This window comes from Hyla sarda, unplaced genomic scaffold, assembly GCF_029499605.1.
Source record: "Hyla sarda isolate aHylSar1 unplaced genomic scaffold, aHylSar1.hap1 scaffold_740, whole genome shotgun sequence".
Classification (NCBI taxonomy): Eukaryota; Metazoa; Chordata; class Amphibia; order Anura; family Hylidae; genus Hyla; species Hyla sarda.
This window is the reverse complement of record NW_026610763.1, coordinates 144,088-168,286: the sequence shown is the minus strand read 5'-3', so window position 1 is coordinate 168,286 and position 24,199 is coordinate 144,088. Positions and strand designations below refer to the sequence as shown.

The window sequence follows — 24,199 nt, the reverse complement described above, 5'->3', positions numbered from 1 at the left end:
CCAAAGTACAGAGGGTTAGGCTATGCTATTGTGCACCTACCTGATGCATCAGAAGGTGCGAGGCCCTTGCTAAATTCTGTGCACAGACTTTGAGATCTATACTTTAGACTGTATCTAAACCTGCTCCAACATGGACTGACATTCTGGCCTACTTTCAGCCGATGCGACTTGTCTGTCGCTGAACAGTCGCTTTTTATGTATTCAGCACCTATGTATAATGTTGTAAAAATGCTCTAGAAGCTAAAGTCGCAGAAATGTCACACATATTTGGCCTGCAACTTTCTGTGCGACAAATTCAGACAGGAAAAATCAGTATAAATCCTTAGAAAATTATCCCCCAGTGTCTCCATCTGCTGGCGGTATTGAATAAGCATTGCTGCACTGATGGGGTATGCATTAGACGAAAAAAAAGAAGAAAAAGAAGAATAATACGCCCAGAAAAGAGGCGAAAAGGAGAAAAACGTAAAAAAACGTGAAAAAAAAAGTAAGAGGAAGAGAAGGGAAAAAAAGGTGGAAATGGGTTTAAAAGTGATTTCGGCGGAGAAATATATATATATATATATATATATATATATATATACGCGCACACACACACATATATATAAACGTATTCTCCGTTGAGATATTGCAGCCGCTGCTGTGTCCAGGCCCAGGAGCCTTAGCACTGTGCTGTGATGTCACTCAATACCACTGACATCACTAGGTGTAAACAACATCTCTCCTTTGCTGTGTATGTGACTATGGAGCTGTTTGGTGATGTCGTCTATTATGGCCTTCATAGAAGCAACAGGAGATTGTTGCATCCATCTAGAACCCTCAGAACTACAGTGCTATGATGTCACTCACTTCCACAGGCCTTGCAGAGTGTAAACAACAACAACCCAGCTTTGTTGTGTATGTAACCATAGGGATTTGTGATGTCACCTAGAACCTTCACAGCAGCGACAGCTTTATGAGGAGCATCAGCACTGCTCTGCCTGAGCAGAACCATCACCGCCATAGGTTGTCAAATAACCCGGGTTTAACCCACACAGGTAAGTCCAATGGGGTGCAGGCATGTCCTCTATGCTTACAGCTTCCCGTGGGTGTTGGTTTGATACCGTTTGGGGACAGCCAAGGAGGCATCTGCAGGCAACAAAGGTAGGTGTGTGCTTGTGTGTGTGTTTCCTATGCAGATCCTAAGCCCAGTGTCACATGCAAGTAGGAGGAGTAAGAAGGGTTCCTGGCAAATCCGGGTTATGGATTGCATTTAAAAAGGCCCCGTGGGAGTGCAATGGGCCCCTGTCTTGCTGCTTAGCAATAATGGTATGGGTTTAGGTTCTGCTGTGTGTACTGGTGGTTGACTGCCCCCCAGCCCAGAGTGTGCATGGAAAATTGTCTGGCAGCCTCCCTGACAGCAAGCAGTGATAGTGCCCATGAAGGGCACCTTGTTGGGCCCGCCCCTTTCACGGTTATCGCTTCTCGGCCTTTTGGCTAAGATCAAGTGTAGTATCTGTTCTTATCAGTTTAATATCTGATACGTCCCCTATCTGGGGACCATATATTAAATGGATTTTTGAGAACGGGGGCCGATTTCGAAGCTTGCTTCCGTCGCCCTATGCATTGACCCGATATGGCAGTATCTTCGGGTACAGTGCACCACCCCCTTACAGGGTTAAAAAGAAAGATTCCTACTTTCATTGCTACCTGCTTGCTGGCTAGCCAGCTAGCCAGCCCTGTGGGCCTTGCTGCTGCTGCAGCCAAAAAACAAAAGGTGGTGCTGCTGCTGCTTCTGCTGCTTCTGCTTCTGCTTGTGTCTGGCCGCTGTTGGAGCGTCCAGGCACAGGACTTCTGCTGCTGCTGACTAAATGGCCTCCTTAATTGGATCATTTGAGTAGCCAGCACACCTGTGCAGGTAGGGCATGACATGATAGGCAGCTGCCTTGATAGCGGGTGGGTGCTGAATGTTCCTAATTGACAAAATAAGATTAATGCTTATGAAGAAATATAAAATCTCATCCCTTCCCCAATATCGCGCCACACCCCTACCCCTTAATTCCCTGGTTGAACTTGATGGACATATGTCTTTTTTTCGACCGTACTAACTATGTAACTATGTAACATAACATGGGGGGGGGGGGGTCTCCTGGCTGTTCACACAGGTGTGTCATTGCTGTACATTGACCATGCATTGCTTCTGTGGTATTGCAAGGGCAAAGACAAATGCTTCCAGCCATCCATTGCACTAATGGATTGGTCATCAGCTGGTTGTCTATGTCCCGCATCAATATAGACCAAAGTACAGAGGGTTAGGCTATGCTATTGTGCACCTACCTGATGCATCAGAAGGTGCGAGGCCCTTGCTAAATTCTGTGCACAGACTTTGAGATCTATACTTTAGACTGTATCTAAACCTGCTCCAACATGGACTGACATTCTGGCCTACTTTCAGCCGATGCGACTTGTCTGTCGCTGAACAGTCGCTTTTTATGTATTCAGCACCTATGTATAATGTTGTAAAAATGCTCTAGAAGCTAAAGTCGCAGAAATGTCACACATATTTGGCCTGCAACTTTCTGTGCGACAAATTCAGACAGGAAAAATCAGTATAAATCCTTAGAAAATTATCCCCCAGTGTCTCCATCTGCTGGCGGTATTGAATAAGCATTGCTGCACTGATGGGGTATGCATTAGACGAAAAAAAAGAAGAAAAAGAAGAATAATACGCCCAGAAAAGAGGCGAAAAGGAGAAAAACGTAAAAAAACGTGAAAAAAAAAGTAAGAGGAAGAGAAGGGAAAAAAAGGTGGAAATGGGTTTAAAAGTGATTTCGGCGGAGAAATATATATATATATATATATATATATATATATATATATATATATACGCGCACACACACACATATATATAAACGTATTCTCCGTTGAGATATTGCAGCCGCTGCTGTGTCCAGGCCCAGGAGCCTTAGCACTGTGCTGTGATGTCACTCAATACCACTGACATCACTAGGTGTAAACAACATCTCTCCTTTGCTGTGTATGTGACTATGGAGCTGTTTGGTGATGTCGTCTATTATGGCCTTCATAGAAGCAACAGGAGATTGTTGCATCCATCTAGAACCCTCAGAACTACAGTGCTATGATGTCACTCACTTCCACAGGCCTTGCAGAGTGTAAACAACAACAACCCAGCTTTGTTGTGTATGTAACCATAGGGATTTGTGATGTCACCTAGAACCTTCACAGCAGCGACAGCTTTATGAGGAGCATCAGCACTGCTCTGCCTGAGCAGAACCATCACCGCCATAGGTTGTCAAATAACCCGGGTTTAACCCACACAGGTAAGTCCAATGGGGTGCAGGCATGTCCTCTATGCTTACAGCTTCCCGTGGGTGTTGGTTTGATACCGTTTGGGGACAGCCAAGGAGGCATCTGCAGGCAACAAAGGTAGGTGTGTGCTTGTGTGTGTGTTTCCTATGCAGATCCTAAGCCCAGTGTCACATGCAAGTAGGAGGAGTAAGAAGGGTTCCTGGCAAATCCGGGTTATGGATTGCATTTAAAAAGGCCCCGTGGGAGTGCAATGGGCCCCTGTCTTGCTGCTTAGCAATAATGGTATGGGTTTAGGTTCTGCTGTGTGTACTGGTGGTTGACTGCCCCCCAGCCCAGAGTGTGCATGGAAAATTGTCTGGCAGCCTCCCTGACAGCAAGCAGTGATAGTGCCCATGAAGGGCACCTTGTTGGGCCCGCCCCTTTCACGGTTATCGCTTCTCGGCCTTTTGGCTAAGATCAAGTGTAGTATCTGTTCTTATCAGTTTAATATCTGATACGTCCCCTATCTGGGGACCATATATTAAATGGATTTTTGAGAACGGGGGCCGATTTCGAAGCTTGCTTCCGTCGCCCTATGCATTGACCCGATATGGCAGTATCTTCGGGTACAGTGCACCACCCCCTTACAGGGTTAAAAAGAAAGATTCCTACTTTCATTGCTACCTGCTTGCTGGCTAGCCAGCTAGCCAGCCCTGTGGGCCTTGCTGCTGCTGCAGCCAAAAAACAAAAGGTGGTGCTGCTGCTGCTTCTGCTGCTTCTGCTTCTGCTTGTGTCTGGCCGCTGTTGGAGCGTCCAGGCACAGGACTTCTGCTGCTGCTGACTAAATGGCCTCCTTAATTGGATCATTTGAGTAGCCAGCACACCTGTGCAGGTAGGGCATGACATGATAGGCAGCTGCCTTGATAGCGGGTGGGTGCTGAATGTTCCTAATTGACAAAATAAGATTAATGCTTATGAAGAAATATAAAATCTCATCCCTTCCCCAATATCGCGCCACACCCCTACCCCTTAATTCCCTGGTTGAACTTGATGGACATATGTCTTTTTTCGACCGTACTAACTATGTAACTATGTAACATAACATGGGGGGGGGGGGGGTCTCCTGGCTGTTCACACAGGTGTGTCATTGCTGTACATTGACCATGCATTGCTTCTGTGGTATTGCAAAGGCAAAGACAAATGCTTCCAGCCATCCATTGCACTAATGGATTGGTCATCAGCTGGTTGTCTATGTCCCGCATCAATATAGACCAAAGTACAGAGGGTTAGGCTATGCTATTGTGCACCTACCTGATGCATCAGAAGGTGCGAGGCCCTTGCTAAATTCTGTGCACAGACTTTGAGATCTATACTTTAGACTGTATCTAAACCTGCTCCAACATGGACTGACATTCTGGCCTACTTTCAGCCGATGCGACTTGTCTGTCGCTGAACAGTCGCTTTTTATGTATTCAGCACCTATGTATAATGTTGTAAAAATGCTCTAGAAGCTAAAGTCGCATGAAATGTCACACATATTTGGCCTGCAACTTTCTGTGCGACAAATTCAGACAGGAAAAATCAGTATAAATCCTTAGAAAATTATCCCCCAGTGTCTCCATCTGCTGGCGGTATTGAATAAGCATTGCTGCACTGATGGGGTATGCATTAGACGAAAAAAAAGAAGAAAAAGAAGAATAATACGCCCAGAAAAGAGGCGAAAAGGAGAAAAACGTAAAAAAACGTGAAAAAAAAGTAAGAGGAAGAGAAGGGAAAAAAAGGTGGAAATGGGTTTAAAAGTGATTTCGGCGGAGAAATATATATATATATATATATATATATATATATATATATATATATATATACGCGCACACACACACATATATATAAACGTATTCTCCGTTGAGATATTGCAGCCGCTGCTGTGTCCAGGCCCAGGAGCCTTAGCACTGTGCTGTGATGTCACTCAATACCACTGACATCACTAGGTGTAAACAACATCTCTCCTTTGCTGTGTATGTGACTATGGAGCTGTTTGGTGATGTCGTCTATTATGGCCTTCATAGAAGCAACAGGAGATTGTTGCATCCATCTAGAACCCTCAGAACTACAGTGCTATAATGTCACTCACTTCCACAGGCCTTGCAGAGTGTAAACAACAACAACCCAGCTTTGTTGTGTATGTAACCATAGGGATTTGTGATGTCACCTAGAACCTTCACAGCAGCGACAGCTTTATGAGGAGCATCAGCACTGCTCTGCCTGAGCAGAACCATCACCGCCATAGGTTGTCAAATAACCCGGGTTTAACCCACACAGGTAAGTCCAATGGGGTGCAGGCATGTCCTCTATGCTTACAGCTTCCCGTGGGTGTTGGTTTGATACCGTTTGGGGACAGCCAAGGAGGCATCTGCAGGCAACAAAGGTAGGTGTGTGCTTGTGTGTGTGTTTCCTATGCAGATCCTAAGCCCAGTGTCACATGCAAGTAGGAGGAGTAAGAAGGGCTCCTGGCAAATCCGGGTTATGGATTGCATTTAAAAAGGCCCCGTGGGAGTGCAATGGGCCCCTGTCTTGCTGCTTAGCAATAATGGTATGGGTTTAGGTTCTGCTGTGTGTACTGGTGGTTGACTGCCCCCCAGCCCAGAGTGTGCATGGAAAATTGTCTGGCAGCCTCCCTGACAGCAAGCAGTGATAGTGCCCATGAAGGGCACCTTGTTGGGCCCGCCCCTTTCACGGTTATCGCTTCTCGGCCTTTTGGCTAAGATCAAGTGTAGTATCTGTTCTTATCAGTTTAATATCTGATACGTCCCCTATCTGGGGACCATATATTAAATGGATTTTTGAGAACGGGGGCCGATTTCGAAGCTTGCTTCCGTCGCCCTATGCATTGACCCGATATGGCAGTATCTTCGGGTACAGTGCACCACCCCCTTACAGGGTTAAAAAGAAAGATTCCTACTTTCATTGCTACCTGCTTGCTGGCTAGCCAGCTAGCCAGCCCTGTGGGCCTTGCTGCTGCTGCAGCCAAAAAACAAAAGGTGGTGCTGCTGCTGCTTCTGCTGCTTCTGCTTCTGCTTGTGTCTGGCCGCTGTTGGAGCGTCCAGGCACAGGACTTCTGCTGCTGCTGACTAAATGGCCTCCTTAATTGGATCATTTGAGTAGCCAGCACACCTGTGCAGGTAGGGCATGACATGATAGGCAGCTGCCTTGATAGCGGGTGGGTGCTGAATGTTCCTAATTGACAAAATAAGATTAATGCTTATGAAGAAATATAAAATCTCATCCCTTCCCCAATATCGCGCCACACCCCTACCCCTTAATTCCCTGGTTGAACTTGATGGACATATGTCTTTTTTCGACCGTACTAACTATGTAACTATGTAACATAACATGGGGGGGGGGGGGGGGTCTCCTGGCTGTTCACACAGGTGTGTCATTGCTGTACATTGACCATGCATTGCTTCTGTGGTATTGCAAAGGCAAAGACAAATGCTTCCAGCCATCCATTGCACTAATGGATTGGTCATCAGCTGGCTGTCTATGTCCCGCATCAATATAGACCAAAGTACAGAGGGTTAGGCTATGCTATTGTGCACCTACCTGATGCATCAGAAGGTGCGAGGCCCTTGCTAAATTCTGTGCACAGACTTTGAGATCTATACTTTAGACTGTATCTAAACCTGCTCCAACATGGACTGACATTCTGGCCTACTTTCAGCCGATGCGACTTGTCTGTCGCTGAACAGTCGCTTTTTATGTATTCAGCACCTATGTATAATGTTGTAAAAATGCTCTAGAAGCTAAAGTCGCAGAAATGTCACACATATTTGGCCTGCAACTTTCTGTGCGACAAATTCAGACAGGAAAAATCAGTATAAATCCTTAGAAAATTATCCCCCAGTGTCTCCATCTGCTGGCGGTATTGAATAAGCATTGCTGCACTGATGGGGTATGCATTAGACGAAAAAAAAGAAGAAAAAGAAGAATAATACGCCCAGAAAAGAGGCGAAAAGGAGAAAAACGTAAAAAAACGTGAAAAAAAAGTAAGAGGAAGAGAAGGGAAAAAAAGGTGGAAATGGGTTTAAAAGTGATTTCGGCGGAGAAATATATATATATATATATATATATATATATATATATATATATACGCGCACACACACACATATATATAAACGTATTCTCCGTTGAGATATTGCAGCCGCTGCTGTGTCCAGGCCCAGGAGCCTTAGCACTGTGCTGTGATGTCACTCAATACCACTGACATCACTAGGTGTAAACAACATCTCTCCTTTGCTGTGTATGTGACTATGGAGCTGTTTGGTGATGTCGTCTATTATGGCCTTCATAGAAGCAACAGGAGATTGTTGCATCCATCTAGAACCCTCAGAACTACAGTGCTATGATGTCACTCACTTCCACAGGCCTTGCAGAGTGTAAACAACAACAACCCAGCTTTGTTGTGTATGTAACCATAGGGATTTGTGATGTCACCTAGAACCTTCACAGCAGCGACAGCTTTATGAGGAGCATCAGCACTGCTCTGCCTGAGCAGAACCATCACCGCCATAGGTTGTCAAATAACCCGGGTTTAACCCACACAGGTAAGTCCAATGGGGTGCAGGCATGTCCTCTATGCTTACAGCTTCCCGTGGGTGTTGGTTTGATACCGTTTGGGGACAGCCAAGGAGGCATCTGCAGGCAACAAAGGTAGGTGTGTGCTTGTGTGTGTGTTTCCTATGCAGATCCTAAGCCCAGTGTCACATGCAAGTAGGAGGAGTAAGAAGGGTTCCTGGCAAATCCGGGTTATGGATTGCATTTAAAAAGGCCCCGTGGGAGTGCAATGGGCCCCTGTCTTGCTGCTTAGCAATAATGGTATGGGTTTAGGTTCTGCTGTGTGTACTGGTGGTTGACTGCCCCCCAGCCCAGAGTGTGCATGGAAAATTGTCTGGCAGCCTCCCTGACAGCAAGCAGTGATAGTGCCCATGAAGGGCACCTTGTTGGGCCCGCCCCTTTCACGGTTATCGCTTCTCGGCCTTTTGGCTAAGATCAAGTGTAGTATCTGTTCTTATCAGTTTAATATCTGATACGTCCCCTATCTGGGGACCATATATTAAATGGATTTTTGAGAACGGGGGCCGATTTCGAAGCTTGCTTCCGTCGCCCTATGCATTGACCCGATATGGCAGTATCTTCGGGTACAGTGCACCACCCCCTTACAGGGTTAAAAAGAAAGATTCCTACTTTCATTGCTACCTACTTGCTGGCTAGCCAGCTAGCCAGCCCTGTGGGCCTTGCTGCTGCTGCAGCCAAAAAACAAAAGGTGGTGCTGCTGCTGCTTCTGCTGCTTCTGCTTCTGCTTGTGTCTGGCCGCTGTTGGAGCGTCCAGGCACAGGACTTCTGCTGCTGCTGACTAAATGGCCTCCTTAATTGGATCATTTGAGTAGCCAGCACACCTGTGCAGGTAGGGCATGACATGATAGGCAGCTGCCTTGATAGCGGGTGGGTGCTGAATGTTCCTAATTGACAAAATAAGATTAATGCTTATGAAGAAATATAAAATCTCATCCCTTCCCCAATATCGCGCCACACCCCTACCCCTTAATTCCCTGGTTGAACTTGATGGACATATGTCTTTTTTCGACCGTACTAACTATGTAACTATGTAACATAACATGGGGGGGGGGGGAGGCTCCTGGCTGTTCACACAGGTGTGTCATTGCTGTACATTGACCATGCATTGCTTCTGTGGTATTGCAAAGGCAAAGACAAATGCTTCCAGCCATCCATTGCACTAATGGATTGGTCATCAGCTGGCTGTCTATGTCCCGCATCAATATAGACCAAAGTACAGAGGGTTAGGCTATGCTATTGTGCACCTACCTGATGCATCAGAAGGTGCGAGGCCCTTGCTAAATTCTGTGCACAGACTTTGAGATCTATACTTTAGACTGTATCTAAACCTGCTCCAACATGGACTGACATTCTGGCCTACTTTCAGCCGATGCGACTTGTCTGTCGCTGAACAGTCGCTTTTTATGTATTCAGCACCTATGTATAATGTTGTAAAAATGCTCTAGAAGCTAAAGTCGCAGAAATGTCACACATATTTGGCCTGCAACTTTCTGTGCGACAAATTCAGACAGGAAAAATCAGTATAAATCCTTAGAAAATTATCCCCCAGTGTCTCCATCTGCTGGCGGTATTGAATAAGCATTGCTGCACTGATGGGGTATGCATTAGACGAAAAAAAAGAAGAAAAAGAAGAATAATACGCCCAGAAAAGAGGCGAAAAGGAGAAAAACGTAAAAAAACGTGAAAAAAAAGTAAGAGGAAGAGAAGGGAAAAAAAGGTGGAAATGGGTTTAAAAGTGATTTCGGCGGAGAAATATATATATATATATATATATATATATATATATATATATACGCGCACACACACACATATATATAAACGTATTCTCCGTTGAGATATTGCAGCCGCTGCTGTGTCCAGGCCCAGGAGCCTTAGCACTGTGCTGTGATGTCACTCAATACCACTGACATCACTAGGTGTAAACAACATCTCTCCTTTGCTGTGTATGTGACTATGGAGCTGTTTGGTGATGTCGTCTATTATGGCCTTCATAGAAGCAACAGGAGATTGTTGAATCCATCTAGAACCCTCAGAACTACAGTGCTATGATGTCACTCACTTCCACAGGCCTTGCAGAGTGTAAACAACAACAACCCAGCTTTGTTGTGTATGTAACCATAGGGATTTGTGATGTCACCTAGAACCTTCACAGCAGCGACAGCTTTATGAGGAGCATCAGCACTGCTCTGCCTGAGCAGAACCATCACCGCCATAGGTTGTCAAATAACCCGGGTTTAACCCACACAGGTAAGTCCAATGGGGTGCAGGCATGTCCTCTATGCTTACAGCTTCCCGTGGGTGTTGGTTTGATACCGTTTGGGGACAGCCAAGGAGGCATCTGCAGGCAACAAAGGTAGGTGTGTGCTTGTGTGTGTGTTTCCTATGCAGATCCTAAGCCCAGTGTCACATGCAAGTAGGAGGAGTAAGAAGGGTTCCTGGCAAATCCGGGTTATGGATTGCATTTAAAAAGGCCCCGTGGGAGTGCAATGGGCCCCTGTCTTGCTGCTTAGCAATAATGGTATGGGTTTAGGTTCTGCTGTGTGTACTGGTGGTTGACTGCCCCCCAGCCCAGAGTGTGCATGGAAAATTGTCTGGCAGCCTCCCTGACAGCAAGCAGTGATAGTGCCCATGAAGGGCACCTTGTTGGGCCCGCCCCTTTCACGGTTATCGCTTCTCGGCCTTTTGGCTAAGATCAAGTGTAGTATCTGTTCTTATCAGTTTAATATCTGATACGTCCCCTATCTGGGGACCATATATTAAATGGATTTTTGAGAACGGGGGCCGATTTCGAAGCTTGCTTCCGTCGCCCTATGCATTGACCCGATATGGCAGTATCTTCGGGTACAGTGCACCACCCCCTTACAGGGTTAAAAAGAAAGATTCCTACTTTCATTGCTACCTGCTTGCTGGCTAGCCAGCTAGCCAGCCCTGTGGGCCTTGCTGCTGCTGCAGCCAAAAAACAAAAGGTGGTGCTGCTGCTGCTTCTGCTGCTTCTGCTTCTGCTTGTGTCTGGCCGCTGTTGGAGCGTCCAGGCACAGGACTTCTGCTGCTGCTGACTAAATGGCCTCCTTAATTGGATCATTTGAGTAGCCAGCACACCTGTGCAGGTAGGGCATGACATGATAGGCAGCTGCCTTGATAGCGGGTGGGTGCTGAATGTTCCTAATTGACAAAATAAGATTAATGCTTATGAAGAAATATAAAATCTCATCCCTTCCCCAATATCGCGCCACACCCCTACCCCTTAATTCCCTGGTTGAACTTGATGGACATATGTCTTTTTTCGACCGTACTAACTATGTAACTATGTAACATAACATGGGGGGGGGGGGTCTCCTGGCTGTTCACACAGGTGTGTCATTGCTGTACATTGACCATGCATTGCTTCTGTGGTATTGCAAAGGCAAAGACAAATGCTTCCAGCCATCCATTGCACTAATGGATTGGTCATCAGCTGGCTGTCTATGTCCCGCATCAATATAGACCAAAGTACAGAGGGTTAGGCTATGCTATTGTGCACCTACCTGATGCATCAGAAGGTGCGAGGCCCTTGCTAAATTCTGTGCACAGACTTTGAGATCTATACTTTAGACTGTATCTAAACCTGCTCCAACATGGACTGACATTCTGGCCTACTTTCAGCCGATGCGACTTGTCTGTCGCTGAACAGTCGCTTTTTATGTATTCAGCACCTATGTATAATGTTGTAAAAATGCTCTAGAAGCTAAAGTCGCAGAAATGTCACACATATTTGGCCTGCAACTTTCTGTGCGACAAATTCAGACAGGAAAAATCAGTATAAATCCTTAGAAAATTATCCCCCAGTGTCTCCATCTGCTGGCGGTATTGAATAAGCATTGCTGCACTGATGGGGTATGCATTAGACGAAGAAAAAGAAGAAAAAGAAGAATAATACGCCCAGAAAAGAGGCGAAAAGGAGAAAAACGTAAAAAAACGTGAAAAAAAAGTAAGAGGAAGAGAAGGGAAAAAAAGGTGGAAATGGGTTTAAAAGTGATTTCGGCGGAGAAATATATATATATATATATATATATATATATATATATATATATATACGCGCACACACACACATATATATAAACGTATTCTCCGTTGAGATATTGCAGCCGCTGCTGTGTCCAGGCCCAGGAGCCTTAGCACTGTGCTGTGATGTCACTCAATACCACTGACATCACTAGGTGTAAACAACATCTCTCCTTTGCTGTGTATGTGACTATGGAGCTGTTTGGTGATGTCGTCTATTATGGCCTTCATAGAAGCAACAGGAGATTGTTGCATCCATCTAGAACCCTCAGAACTACAGTGCTATGATGTCACTCACTTCCACAGGCCTTGCAGAGTGTAAACAACAACAACCCAGCTTTGTTGTGTATGTAACCATAGGGATTTGTGATGTCACCTAGAACCTTCACAGCAGCGACAGCTTTATGAGGAGCATCAGCACTGCTCTGCCTGAGCAGAACCATCACCGCCATAGGTTGTCAAATAACCCGGGTTTAACCCACACAGGTAAGTCCAATGGGGTGCAGGCATGTCCTCTATGCTTACAGCTTCCCGTGGGTGTTGGTTTGATACCGTTTGGGGACAGCCAAGGAGGCATCTGCAGGCAACAAAGGTAGGTGTGTGCTTGTGTGTGTGTTTCCTATGCAGATCCTAAGCCCAGTGTCACATGCAAGTAGGAGGAGTAAGAAGGGTTCCTGGCAAATCCGGGTTATGGATTGCATTTAAAAAGGCCCCGTGGGAGTGCAATGGGCCCCTGTCTTGCTGCTTAGCAATAATGGTATGGGTTTAGGTTCTGCTGTGTGTACTGGTGGTTGACTGCCCCCCAGCCCAGAGTGTGCATGGAAAATTGTCTGGCAGCCTCCCTGACAGCAAGCAGTGATAGTGCCCATGAAGGGCACCTTGTTGGGCCCGCCCCTTTCACGGTTATCGCTTCTCGGCCTTTTGGCTAAGATCAAGTGTAGTATCTGTTCTTATCAGTTTAATATCTGATACGTCCCCTATCTGGGGGACCATATATTAAATGGATTTTTGAGAACGGGGGCCGATTTCGAAGCTTGCTTCCGTCGCCATATGCATTGACCCGATATGGCAGTATCTTCGGGTACAGTGCACCACCCCCTTACAGGGTTAAAAAGAAAGATTCCTACTTTCATTGCTACCTGCTTGCTGGCTAGCCAGCTAGCCAGCCCTGTGGGCCTTGCTGCTGCTGCAGCCAAAAAACAAAAGGTGCTGCTTCTGCTGCTTCTGCTTCTGCTTGTGTCTGGCCGCTGTTGGAGCGTCCAGGCACAGGACTTCTGCTGCTGCTGACTAAATGGCCTCCTTAATTGGATCATTTGAGTAGCCAGCACACCTGTGCAGGTAGGGCATGACATGATAGGCAGCTGCCTTGATAGCGGGTGGGTGCTGAATGTTCCTAATTGACAAAATAAGATTAATGCTTATGAAGAAATATAAAATCTCATCCCTTCCCCAATATCGCGCCACACCCCTACCCCTTAATTCCCTGGTTGAACTTGATGGACATATGTCTTTTTTCGACCGTACTAACTATGTAACTATGTAACATAACGGGGGGGGGGGGGGGGGGGTCTCCTGGCTGTTCACACAGGTGTGTCATTGCTGTACATTGACCATGCATTGCTTCTGTGGTATTGCAAAGGCAAAGACAAATGCTTCCAGCCATCCATTGCACTAATGGATTGGTCATCAGCTGGCTGTCTATGTCCCGCATCAATATAGACCAAAGTACAGAGGGTTAGGCTATGCTATTGTGCACCTACCTGATGCATCAGAAGGTGCGAGGCCCTTGCTAAATTCTGTGCACAGACTTTGAGATCTATACTTTAGACTGTATCTAAACCTGCTCCAACATGGACTGACATTCTGGCCTACTTTCAGCCGATGCGACTTGTCTGTCGCTGAACAGTCGCTTTTTATGTATTCAGCACCTATGTATAATGTTGTAAAAATGCTCTAGAAGCTAAAGTCGCAGAAATGTCACACATATTTGGCCTGCAACTTTCTGTGCGACAAATCCAGACAGGAAAAATCAGTATAAATCCTTAGAAAATTATCCCCCAGTGTCTCCATCTGCTGGCGGTATTGAATAAGCATTGCTGCACTGATGGGGTATGCATTAGACGAAAAAAAAAGAAGAAAAAGAAGAATAATACGCCCAGAAAAGAGGCGAAAAGGAGAAAAACGTAAAAAAACGTGAAAAAAAAGTAAGAGGAAGAGAAGGGAAAAAAAGGTGGAAATGGGCTTAAAAGTGATTTCGGCGGAGAAATATATATATATATATATACGCGCACACACACACATATATATAAACGTATTCTCCGTTGAGATATTGCAGCCGCTGCTGTGTCCAGGCCCAGGAGCCTTAGCACTGTGCTGTGATGTCACTCAATACCACTGACATCACTAGGTGTAAACAACATCTCTCCTTTGCTGTGTATGTGACTATGGAGCTGTTTGGTGATGTCGTCTATTATGGCCTTCATAGAAGCAACAGGAGATTGTTGCATCCATCTAGAACCCTCAGAACTACAGTGCTATGATGTCACTCACTTCCACAGGCCTTGCAGAGTGTAAACAACAACAACCCAGCTTTGTTGTGTATGTAACCATAGGGATTTGTGATGTCACCTAGAACCTTCACAGCAGCGACAGCTTTATGAGGAGCATCAGCACTGCTCTGCCTGAGCAGAACCATCACCGCCATAGGTTGTCAAATAACCCGGGTTTAACCCACACAGGTAAGTCCAATAGGGTGCAGGCATGTCCTCTATGCTTACAGCTTCCCGTGGGTGTTGGTTTGATACCGTTTGGGGACAGCCAAGGAGGCATCTGCAGGCAACAAAGGTAGGTGTGTGCTTGTGTGTGTGTTTCCTATGCAGATCCTAAGCCCAGTGTCACATGCAAGTAGGAGGAGTAAGAAGGGTTCCTGGCAAATCCGGGTAATGGATTGCATTTAAAAAGGCCCTGTGGGAGTGCAATGGGCCCCTGTCTTGCTGCTTAGCAATAATGGTATGGGTTTAGGTTCTGCTGTGTGTACTGGTGGTTGACTGCCCCCCAGCCCAGAGTGTGCATGGAAAATTGTTTGGCAGCCTCCCTGACAGCAAGCAGTGATAGTGCCCATGAAGGGCACCTTGTTGGGCCCGCCCCTTTCACGGTTATCGCTTCTCGGCCTTTTGGCTAAGATCAAGTGTAGTATCTGTTCTTATCAGTTTAATATCTGATACGTCCCCTATCTGGGGACCATATATTAAATGGATTTTTGAGAACGGGGGCCGATTTCGAAGCTTGCTTCCGTCGCCCTATGCATTGACCCGATATGGCAGTATCTTCGGGTACAGTGCACCACCCCCTTACAGGGTTAAAAAGAAAGATTCCTACTTTCATTGCTACCTGCTTGCTGGCTAGCCAGCTAGCCAGCCCTGTGGGCCTTGCTGCTGCTGCAGCCAAAAAACAAAAGGTGGTGCTGCTGCTGCTTCTGCTGCTTCTGCTTCTGCTTGTGTCTGGCCGCTGTTGGAGCGTCCAGGCACAGGACTTCTGCTGCTGCTGACTAAATGGCCTCCTTAATTGGATCATTTGAGTAGCCAGCACACCTGTGCAGGTAGGGCATGACATGATAGGCAGCTGCCTTGATAGCGGGTGGGTGCTGAATGTTCCTAATTGACAAAATAAGATTAATGCTTATGAAGAAATATAAAATCTCATCCCTTCCCCAATATCGCGCCACACCCCTACCCCTTAATTCCCTGGTTGAACTTGATGGACATATGTCTTTTTTCGACCGTACTAACTATGTAACTATGTAACATAACATGGGGGGGGGGGGGGGGGGGGTCTCCTGGCTGTTCACACAGGTGTGTCATTGCTGTACATTGACCATGCATTGCTTCTGTGGTATTGCAAAGGCAAAGACAAATGCTTCCAGCCATCCATTGCACTAATGGATTGGTCATCAGCTGGCTGTCTATGTCCCGCATCAATATAGACCAAAGTACAGAGGGTTAGGCTATGCTATTGTGCACCTACCTGATGCATCAGAAGGTGCGAGGCCCTTGCTAAATTCTGTGCACAGACTTTGAGATCTATACTTTAGACTGTATCTAAACCTGCTCCAACATGGACTGACATTCTGGCCTACTTTCAGCCGATGCGACTTGTCTGTCGCTGAACAGTCGCTTTTTATGTATTCAGCACCTATGTATAATGTTGTAAAAATGCTCTAGAAGCTAAAGTCGCAGAAATGTCACACATATTTGGCCTGCAACTTTCTGTGCGACAAATTCAGACAGGAAAAATCAGTATAAATCCTTAGAAAATTATCCCCCAGTGTCTCCATCTGCTGGCGGTATTGAATAAGCATTGCTGCACTGACGGGGTATGCATTAGACGAAAAAAAAGAAGAAAAAGAAGAATAATACGCCCAGAAAAGAGGCGAAAAGGAGAAAAACGTAAAAAAACGTGAAAAAAAAGTAAGAGGAAGAGAAGGGAAAAAAAGGTGGAAATGGGTTTAAAAGTGATTTCGGCGGAGAAATATATATATATATATATATATATATATATATATATATATATATACGCGCACACACACACATATATATAAACGTATTCTCCGTTGAGATATTGCAGCCGCTGCTGTGTCCAGGCCCAGGAGCCTTAGCACTGTGCTGTGATGTCACTCAATACCACTGACATCACTAGGTGTAAACAACATCTCTCCTTTGCTGTGTATGTGACTATGGAGCTGTTTGGTGATGTCGTCTATTATGGCCTTCATAGAAGCAACAGGAGATTGTTGCATCCATCTAGAACCCTCAGAACTACAGTGCTATGATGTCACTCACTTCCACAGGCCTTGCAGAGTGTAAACAACAACAACCCAGCTTTGTTGTGTATGTAACCATAGGGATTTGTGATGTCACCTAGAACCTTCACAGCAGCGACAGCTTTATGAGGAGCATCAGCACTGCTCTGCCTGAGCAGAACCATCACCGCCATAGGTTGTCAAATAACCCGGGTTTAACCCACACAGGTAAGTCCAATGGGGTGCAGGCATGTCCTCTATGCTTACAGCTTCCCGTGGGTGTTGGTTTGATACCGTTTGGGGACAGCCAAGGAGGCATCTGCAGGCAACAAAGGTAGGTGTGTGCTTGTGTGTGTGTTTCCTATGCAGATCCTAAGCCCAGTGTCACATGCAAGTAGGAGGAGTAAGAAGGGTTCCTGGCAAATCCGGGTTATGGATTGCATTTAAAAAGGCCCCGTGGGAGTGCAATGGGCCCCTGTCTTGCTGCTTAGCAATAATGGTATGGGTTTAGGTTCTGCTGTGTGTACTGGTGGTTGACTGCCCCCCAGCCCAGAGTGTGCATGGAAAATTGTCTGGCAGCCTCCCTGACAGCAAGCAGTGATAGTGCCCATGAAGGGCACCTTGTTGGGCCCGCCCCTTTCACGGTTATCGCTTCTCGGCCTTTTGGCTAAGATCAAGTGTAGTATCTGTTCTTATCAGTTTAATATCTGATACGTCCCCTATCTGGGGACCATATATTAAATGGATTTTTGAGAACGGGGGCCGATTTCGAAGCTTGCTTCCGTCGCCCTATGCATTGACCTGATATGGCAGTATCTTCGGGTACAGTGCACCACCCCCTTACAGGGTTAAAAAGAAAGATTCCTACTTTCATTGCTACCTACTTGCTGGCTAGCCAGCTAGCCAGCCCTGTGGGCCTTGCTGCTGCTGCAGCCAAAAAACAAAAGGTGGTGCTGCTGCTGCTTCTGCTGCTTCTGCTTGTGTCTGGCCGCTGTTGGAGCGTCCAGGCACAGGACTTCTGCTGCTGCTGACTAAATGGCCTCCTTAATTGGATCATTTGAGTAGCCAGCACACCTGTGCAGGTAGGGCATGACATGATAGGCAGCTGCCTTGATAGCGGGTGGGTGCTGAATGTTCCTAATTGACAAAATAAGATTAATGCTTATGAAGAAATATAAAATCTCATCCCTTCCCCAATATCGCGCCACACCCCTACCCCTTAATTCCCTGGTTGAACTTGATGGACATATGTCTTTTTTCGACCGTACTAACTATGTAACTATGTAACATAACATGGGGGGGGGGGGAGGCTCCTGGCTGTTCACACAGGTGTGTCATTGCTGTACATTGACCATGCATTGCTTCTGTGGTATTGCAAAGGCAAAGACAAATGCTTCCAGCCATCCATTGCACTAATGGATTGGTCATCAGCTGGCTGTCTATGTCCCGCATCAATATAGACCAAAGTACAGAGGGTTAGGCTATGCTATTGTGCACCTACCTGATGCATCAGAAGGTGCGAGGCCCTTGCTAAATTCTGTGCACAGACTTTGAGATCTATACTTTAGACTGTATCTAAACCTGCTCCAACATGGACTGACATTCTGGCCTACTTTCAGCCGATGCGACTTGTCTGTCGCTGAACAGTCGCTTTTTATGTATTCAGCACCTATGTATAATGTTGTAAAAATGCTCTAGAAGCTAAAGTCGCAGAAATGTCACACATATTTGGCCTGCAACTTTCTGTGCGACAAATTCAGACAGGAAAAATCAGTATAAATCCTTAGAAAATTATCCCCCAGTGTCTCCATCTGCTGGCGGTATTGAATAAGCATTGCTGCACTGATGGGGTATGCATTAGACGAAAAAAAAGAAGAAAAAGAAGAATAATACGCCCAGAAAAGAGGCGAAAAGGAGAAAAACGTAAAAAAACGTGAAAAAAAAGTAAGAGGAAGAGAAGGGAAAAAAAGGTGGAAATGGGTTTAAAAGTGATTTCGGCGGAGAAATATATATATATATATATATATATATATATATATATATATATATATACGCGCACACACACACATATATATAAACGTATTCTCCGTTGAGATATTGCAGCCGCTGCTGTGTCCAGGCCCAGGAGCCTTAGCACTGTGCTGTGATGTCACTCAATACCACTGACATCACTAGGTGTAAACAACATCTCTCCTTTGCTGTGTATGTGACTATGGAGCTGTTTGGTGATGTCGTCTATTATGGCCTTCATAGAAGCAACAGGAGATTGTTGCATCCATCTAGAACCCTCAGAACTACAGTGCTATGATGTCACTCACTTCCACAGGCCTTGCAGAGTGTAAACAACAACAACCCAGCTTTGTTGTGTATGTAACCATAGGGATTTGTGATGTCACCTAGAACCTTCACAGCAGCGACAGCTTTATGAGGAGCATCAGCACTGCTCTGCCTGAGCAGAACCATCACCGCCATAGGTTGTCAAATAACCCGGGTTTAACCCACACAGGTAAGTCCAATGGGGTGCAGGCATGTCCTCTATGCTTACAGCTTCCCGTGGGTGTTGGTTTGATACCGTTTGGGGACAGCCAAGGAGGCATCTGCAAGCAACAAAGGTAGGTGTGTGCTTGTGTGTGTGTTTCCTATGCAGATCCTAAGCCCAGTGTCACATGCAAGTAGGAGGAGTAAGAAGGGTTCCTGGCAAATCCGGGTTATGGATTGCATTTAAAAAGGCCCCGTGGGAGTGCAATGGGCCCCTGTCTTGCTGCTTAGCAATAATGGTATGGGTTTAGGTTCTGCTGTGTGTACTGGTGGTTGACTGCCCCCCAGCCCAGAGTGTGCATGGAAAATTGTCTGGCAGCCTCCCTGACAGCAAGCAGTGATAGTGCCCATGAAGGGCACCTTGTTGGGCCCGCCCCTTTCACGGTTATCGCTTCTCGGCCTTTTGGCTAAGATCAAGTGTAGTATCTGTTCTTATCAGTTTAATATCTGATACGTCCCCTATCTGGGGACCATATATTAAATGGATTTTTGAGAACGGGGGCCGATTTCGAAGCTTGCTTCCGTCGCCCTTTGCATTGACCCGATATGGCAGTATCTTCGGGTACAGTGCACCACCCCCTTACAGGGTTAAAAAGAAAGATTCCTACTTTCATTGCTACCTGCTTGCTGGCTAGCCAGCTAGCCAGCCCTGTGGGCCTTGCTGCTGCTGCAGCCAAAAAACAAAAGGTGGTGCTGCTGCTGCTTCTGCTGCTTCTGCTTCTGCTTGTGTCTGGCCGCTGTTGGAGCGTCCAGGCACAGGACTTCTGCTGCTGCTGACTAAATGGCCTCCTTAATTGGATCATTTGAGTAGCCAGCACACCTGCGCAGGTAGGGCATGACATGATAGGCAGCTGCCTTGATAGCGGGTGGGTGCTGAATGTTCCTAATTGACAAAATAAGATTAATGCTTATGAAGAAATATAAAATCTCATCCCTTCCCCAATATCGCGCCACACCCCTACCCCTTAATTCCCTGGTTGAACTTGATGGACATATGTCTTTTTTCGACCGTACTAACTATGTAACTATGTAACATAACATGGGGGGGGGGGTCTCCTGGCTGTTCACACAGGTGTGTCATTGCTGTACATTGACCATGCATTGCTTCTGTGGTATTGCAAAGGCAAAGACAAATGCTTCCAGCCATCCATTGCACTAATGGATTGGTCATCAGCTGGCTGTCTATGTCCCGCATCAATATAGACCAAAGTACAGAGGGTTAGGCTATGCTATTGTGCACCTACCTGATGCATCAGAAGGTGCGAGGCCCTTGCTAAATTCTGTGCACAGACTTTGAGATCTATACTTTAGACTGTATCTAAACCTGCTCCAACATGGACTGACATTCTGGCCTACTTTCAGCCGATGCGACTTGTCTGTCGCTGAACAGTCGCTTTTTATGTATTCAGCACCTATGTATAATGTTGTAAAAATGCTCTAGAAGCTAAAGTCGCAGAAATGTCACACATATTTGGCCTGCAACTTTCTGTGCGACAAATTCAGACAGGAAAAATCAGTATAAATCCTTAGAAAATTATCCCCCAGTGTCTCCATCTGCTGGCGGTATTGAATAAGCATTGCTGCACTGATGGGGTATGCATTAGACGAAAAAAAAGAAGAAAAAGAAGAAGAATACGCCCAGAAAAGAGGCGAAAAGGAGAAAAACTTAAAAAAACGTGAAAAAAAAGTAAGAGGAAGAGAAGGGAAAAAAAGGTGGAAATGGGTTTAAAAGTGATTTCGGCGGAGAAATATATATATATATATATATATATATATATATATATATACGCGCACACACACACATATATATAAACGTATTCTCCGTTGAGATATTGCAGCCGCTGCTGTGTCCAGGCCCAGGAGCCTTAGCACTGTGCTGAGATGTCACTCAATACCACTGACATCACTAGGTGTAAACAACATCTCTCCTTTGCTGTGTATGTGACTATGGAGCTGTTTGGTGATGTCGTCTATTATGGCCTTCATAGAAGCAACAGGAGATTGTTGCATCCATCTAGAACCCTCAGAACTACAGTGCTATGATGTCACTCACTTCCACAGGCCTTGCAGAGTGTAAACAACAACAACCCAGCTTTGTTGTGTATGTAACCATAGGGATTTGTGATGTCACCTAGAACCTTCACAGCAGCGACAGCTTTATGAGGAGCATCAGCACTGCTCTGCCTGAGCAGAACCATCACCGCCATAGGTTGTCAAATAACCCGGGTTTAACCCACACAGGTAAGTCCAATGGGGTGCAGGCATGTCCTCTATGCTTACAGCTTCCCGTGGGTGTTGGTTTGATACCGTTTGGGGACAGCCAAGGAGGCATCTGCAGGCAACAAAGGTAGGTGTGTGCTTGTGTGTGTGTTTCCTATGCAGATCCTAAGCCCAGTGTCACATGCAAGTAGGAGGAGTAAGAAGGGTTCCTGGCAAATCCGGGTTATGGATTGCATTTAAAAAGGCCCCGTGGGAGTGCAATGGGCCCCTGTCTTGCTGCTTAGCAATAATGGTATGGGTTTAGGTTCTGCTGTGTGTACTGGTGGTTGACTGCCCCCCAGCCCAGAGTGTGCATGGAAAATTGTCTGGCAGCCTCCCTGACAGCAAGCAGTGATAGTGCCCATGAAGGGCACCTTGTTGGGCCCGCCCCTTTCACGGTTATCGCTTCTCGGCCTTTTGGCTAAGATCAAGTGTAGTATCTGTTCTTATCAGTTTAATATCTGATACGTCCCCTATCTGGGGACCATATATTAAATGGATTTTTGAGAACGGGGGCCGATTTCGAAGCTTGCTTCCGTCGCCCTATGCATTGACCCGATATGGCAGTATCTTCGGGTACAGTGCACCACCCCCTTACAGGGTTAAAAAGAAAGATTCCTACTTTCATTGCTACCTGCTTGCTGGCTAGCCAGCTAGCCAGCCCTGTGGGCCTTGCTGCTGCTGCAGCCAAAAAACAAAAGGTGGTGCTGCTGCTGCTTCTGCTGCTTCTGCTTCTGCTTGTGTCTGGCCGCTGTTGGAGCGTCCAGGCACAGGACTTCTGCTGCTGCTGACTAAATGGCCTCCTTAATTGGATCATTTGAGTAGCCAGCACACCTGTGCAGGTAGGGCATGACATGATAGGCAGCTGCCTTGATAGCGGGTGGGTGCTGAATGTTCCTAATTGACAAAATAAGATTAATGCTTATGAAGAAATATAAAATCTCATCCCTTCCCCAATATCGCGCCACACCCCTACCCCTTAATTCCCTGGTTGAACTTGATGGACATATGTCTTTTTTCGACCGTACTAACTATGTAACTATGTAACATAACATGGGGGGGGGGGGGGGGTCTCCTGGCTGTTCACACAGGTGTGTCATTGCTGTACATTGACCATGCATTGCTTCTGTGGTATTGCAAAGGCAAAGACAAATGCTTCCAGCCATCCATTGCACTAATGGATTGGTCATCAGCTGGCTGTCTATGTCCCGCATCAATATAGACCAAAGTACAGAGGGTTAGGCTATGCTATTGTGCACCTACCTGATGCATCAGAAGGTGCGAGGCCCTTGCTAAATTCTGTGCACAGACTTTGAGATCTATACTTTAGACTGTATCTAAACCTGCTCCAACATGGACTGACATTCTGGCCTACTTTCAGCCGATGCGACTTGTCTGTCGCTGAACAGTCGCTTTTTATGTATTCAGCACCTATGTATAATGTTGTAAAAATGCTCTAGAAGCTAAAGTCGCAGAAATGTCACACATATTTGGCCTGCAACTTTCTGTGCGACAAATTCAGACAGGAAAAATCAGTATAAATCCTTAGAAAATTATCCCCCAGTGTCTCCATCTGCTGGCGGTATTGAATAAGCATTGCTGCACTGATGGGGTATGCATTAGACGAAAAAAAAGAAGAAAAAGAAGAATAATACGCCCAGAAAAGAGGCGAAAAGGAGAAAAACGTAAAAAAACGTGAAAAAAAAGTAAGAGGAAGAGAAGGGAAAAAAAGGTGGAAATGGGTTTAAAAGTGATTTCGGCGGAGAAATATATATATATATATATATATATATATATATATATACGCGCACACACACACATATATATATAAACGTATTCTCCGTTGAGATATTGCAGCCGCTGCTGTGTCCAGGCCCAGGAGCCTTAGCACTGTGCTGTGATGTCACTCAATACCACTGACATCACTAGGTGTAAACAACATCTCTCCTTTGCTGTGTATGTGACTATGGAGCTGTTTGGTGATGTCGTCTATTATGGCCTTCATAGAAGCAACAGGAGATTGTTGCATCCATCTAGAACCCTCAGAACTACAGTGCTATGATGTCACTCACTTCCACAGGCCTTGCAGAGTGTAAACAACAACAACCCAGCTTTGTTGTGTATGTAACCATAGGGATTTGTGATGTCACCTAGAACCTTCACAGCAGCGACAGCTTTATGAGGAGCATCAGCACTGCTCTGCCTGAGCAGAACCATCACCGCCATAGGTTGTCAAATAACCCGGGTTTAACCCACACAGGTAAGTCCAATGGGGTGCAGGCATGTCCTCTATGCTTACAGCTTCCCGTGGGTGTTGGTTTGATACCGTTTGGGGACAGCCAAGGAGGCATCTGCAGGCAACAAAGGTAGGTGTGTGCTTGTGTGTGTGTTTCCTATGCAGATCCTAAGCCCAGTGTCACATGCAAGTAGGAGGAGTAAGAAGGGTTCCTGGCAAATCCGGGTTATGGATTGCATTTAAAAAGGCCCCGTGGGAGTGCAATGGGCCCCTGTCTTGCTGCTTAGCAATAATGGTATGGGTTTAGGTTCTGCTGTGTGTACTGGTGGTTGACTGCCCCCCAGCCCAGAGTGTGCATGGAAAATTGTCTGGCAGCCTCCCTGACAGCAAGCAGTGATAGTGCCCATGAA

At 46.0% G+C, this 24,199-nt stretch overlaps 10 non-coding genes across 10 annotated transcripts; all 10 read left to right on the top strand.

The window, feature by feature from the left end:
• Nucleotides 1-1,453: 1,453 nt before the first annotated feature.
• LOC130344990 (U2 spliceosomal RNA) lies at nt 1,454-1,644 on the top strand. The gene has a single exon (XR_008883779.1). It is a non-coding gene; the product is annotated as a U2 spliceosomal RNA (small nuclear RNA).
• A 2,092-nt stretch (nt 1,645-3,736) lies between these two features.
• Nucleotides 3,737-3,927, top strand: LOC130344989 (U2 spliceosomal RNA). Its single transcript, XR_008883778.1, has one exon. It is a non-coding gene; the product is annotated as a U2 spliceosomal RNA (small nuclear RNA).
• A 2,096-nt stretch (nt 3,928-6,023) lies between these two features.
• LOC130344988 (U2 spliceosomal RNA) lies at nt 6,024-6,214 on the top strand. The gene has a single exon (XR_008883777.1). It is a non-coding gene; the product is annotated as a U2 spliceosomal RNA (small nuclear RNA).
• Nucleotides 6,215-8,305: 2,091 nt separating this feature from the next.
• LOC130345062 (U2 spliceosomal RNA) lies at nt 8,306-8,496 on the top strand. The gene has a single exon (XR_008883841.1). It is a non-coding gene; the product is annotated as a U2 spliceosomal RNA (small nuclear RNA).
• A 2,087-nt stretch (nt 8,497-10,583) lies between these two features.
• Nucleotides 10,584-10,774, top strand: LOC130345061 (U2 spliceosomal RNA). The gene has a single exon (XR_008883840.1). It is a non-coding gene; the product is annotated as a U2 spliceosomal RNA (small nuclear RNA).
• A 2,089-nt stretch (nt 10,775-12,863) lies between these two features.
• On the top strand, nt 12,864-13,055 carry LOC130344999 (U2 spliceosomal RNA). Its single transcript, XR_008883787.1, has one exon. It is a non-coding gene; the product is annotated as a U2 spliceosomal RNA (small nuclear RNA).
• A 2,060-nt stretch (nt 13,056-15,115) lies between these two features.
• LOC130345059 (U2 spliceosomal RNA) lies at nt 15,116-15,306 on the top strand. The gene has a single exon (XR_008883839.1). It is a non-coding gene; the product is annotated as a U2 spliceosomal RNA (small nuclear RNA).
• A 2,097-nt stretch (nt 15,307-17,403) lies between these two features.
• On the top strand, nt 17,404-17,594 carry LOC130344995 (U2 spliceosomal RNA). Its single transcript, XR_008883783.1, has one exon. It is a non-coding gene; the product is annotated as a U2 spliceosomal RNA (small nuclear RNA).
• Nucleotides 17,595-19,681: 2,087 nt separating this feature from the next.
• LOC130344991 (U2 spliceosomal RNA) lies at nt 19,682-19,872 on the top strand. Its single transcript, XR_008883780.1, has one exon. It is a non-coding gene; the product is annotated as a U2 spliceosomal RNA (small nuclear RNA).
• A 2,082-nt stretch (nt 19,873-21,954) lies between these two features.
• On the top strand, nt 21,955-22,145 carry LOC130345058 (U2 spliceosomal RNA). Its single transcript, XR_008883838.1, has one exon. It is a non-coding gene; the product is annotated as a U2 spliceosomal RNA (small nuclear RNA).
• The last annotated feature ends 2,054 nt before the right edge of the window (nt 22,146-24,199 follow it).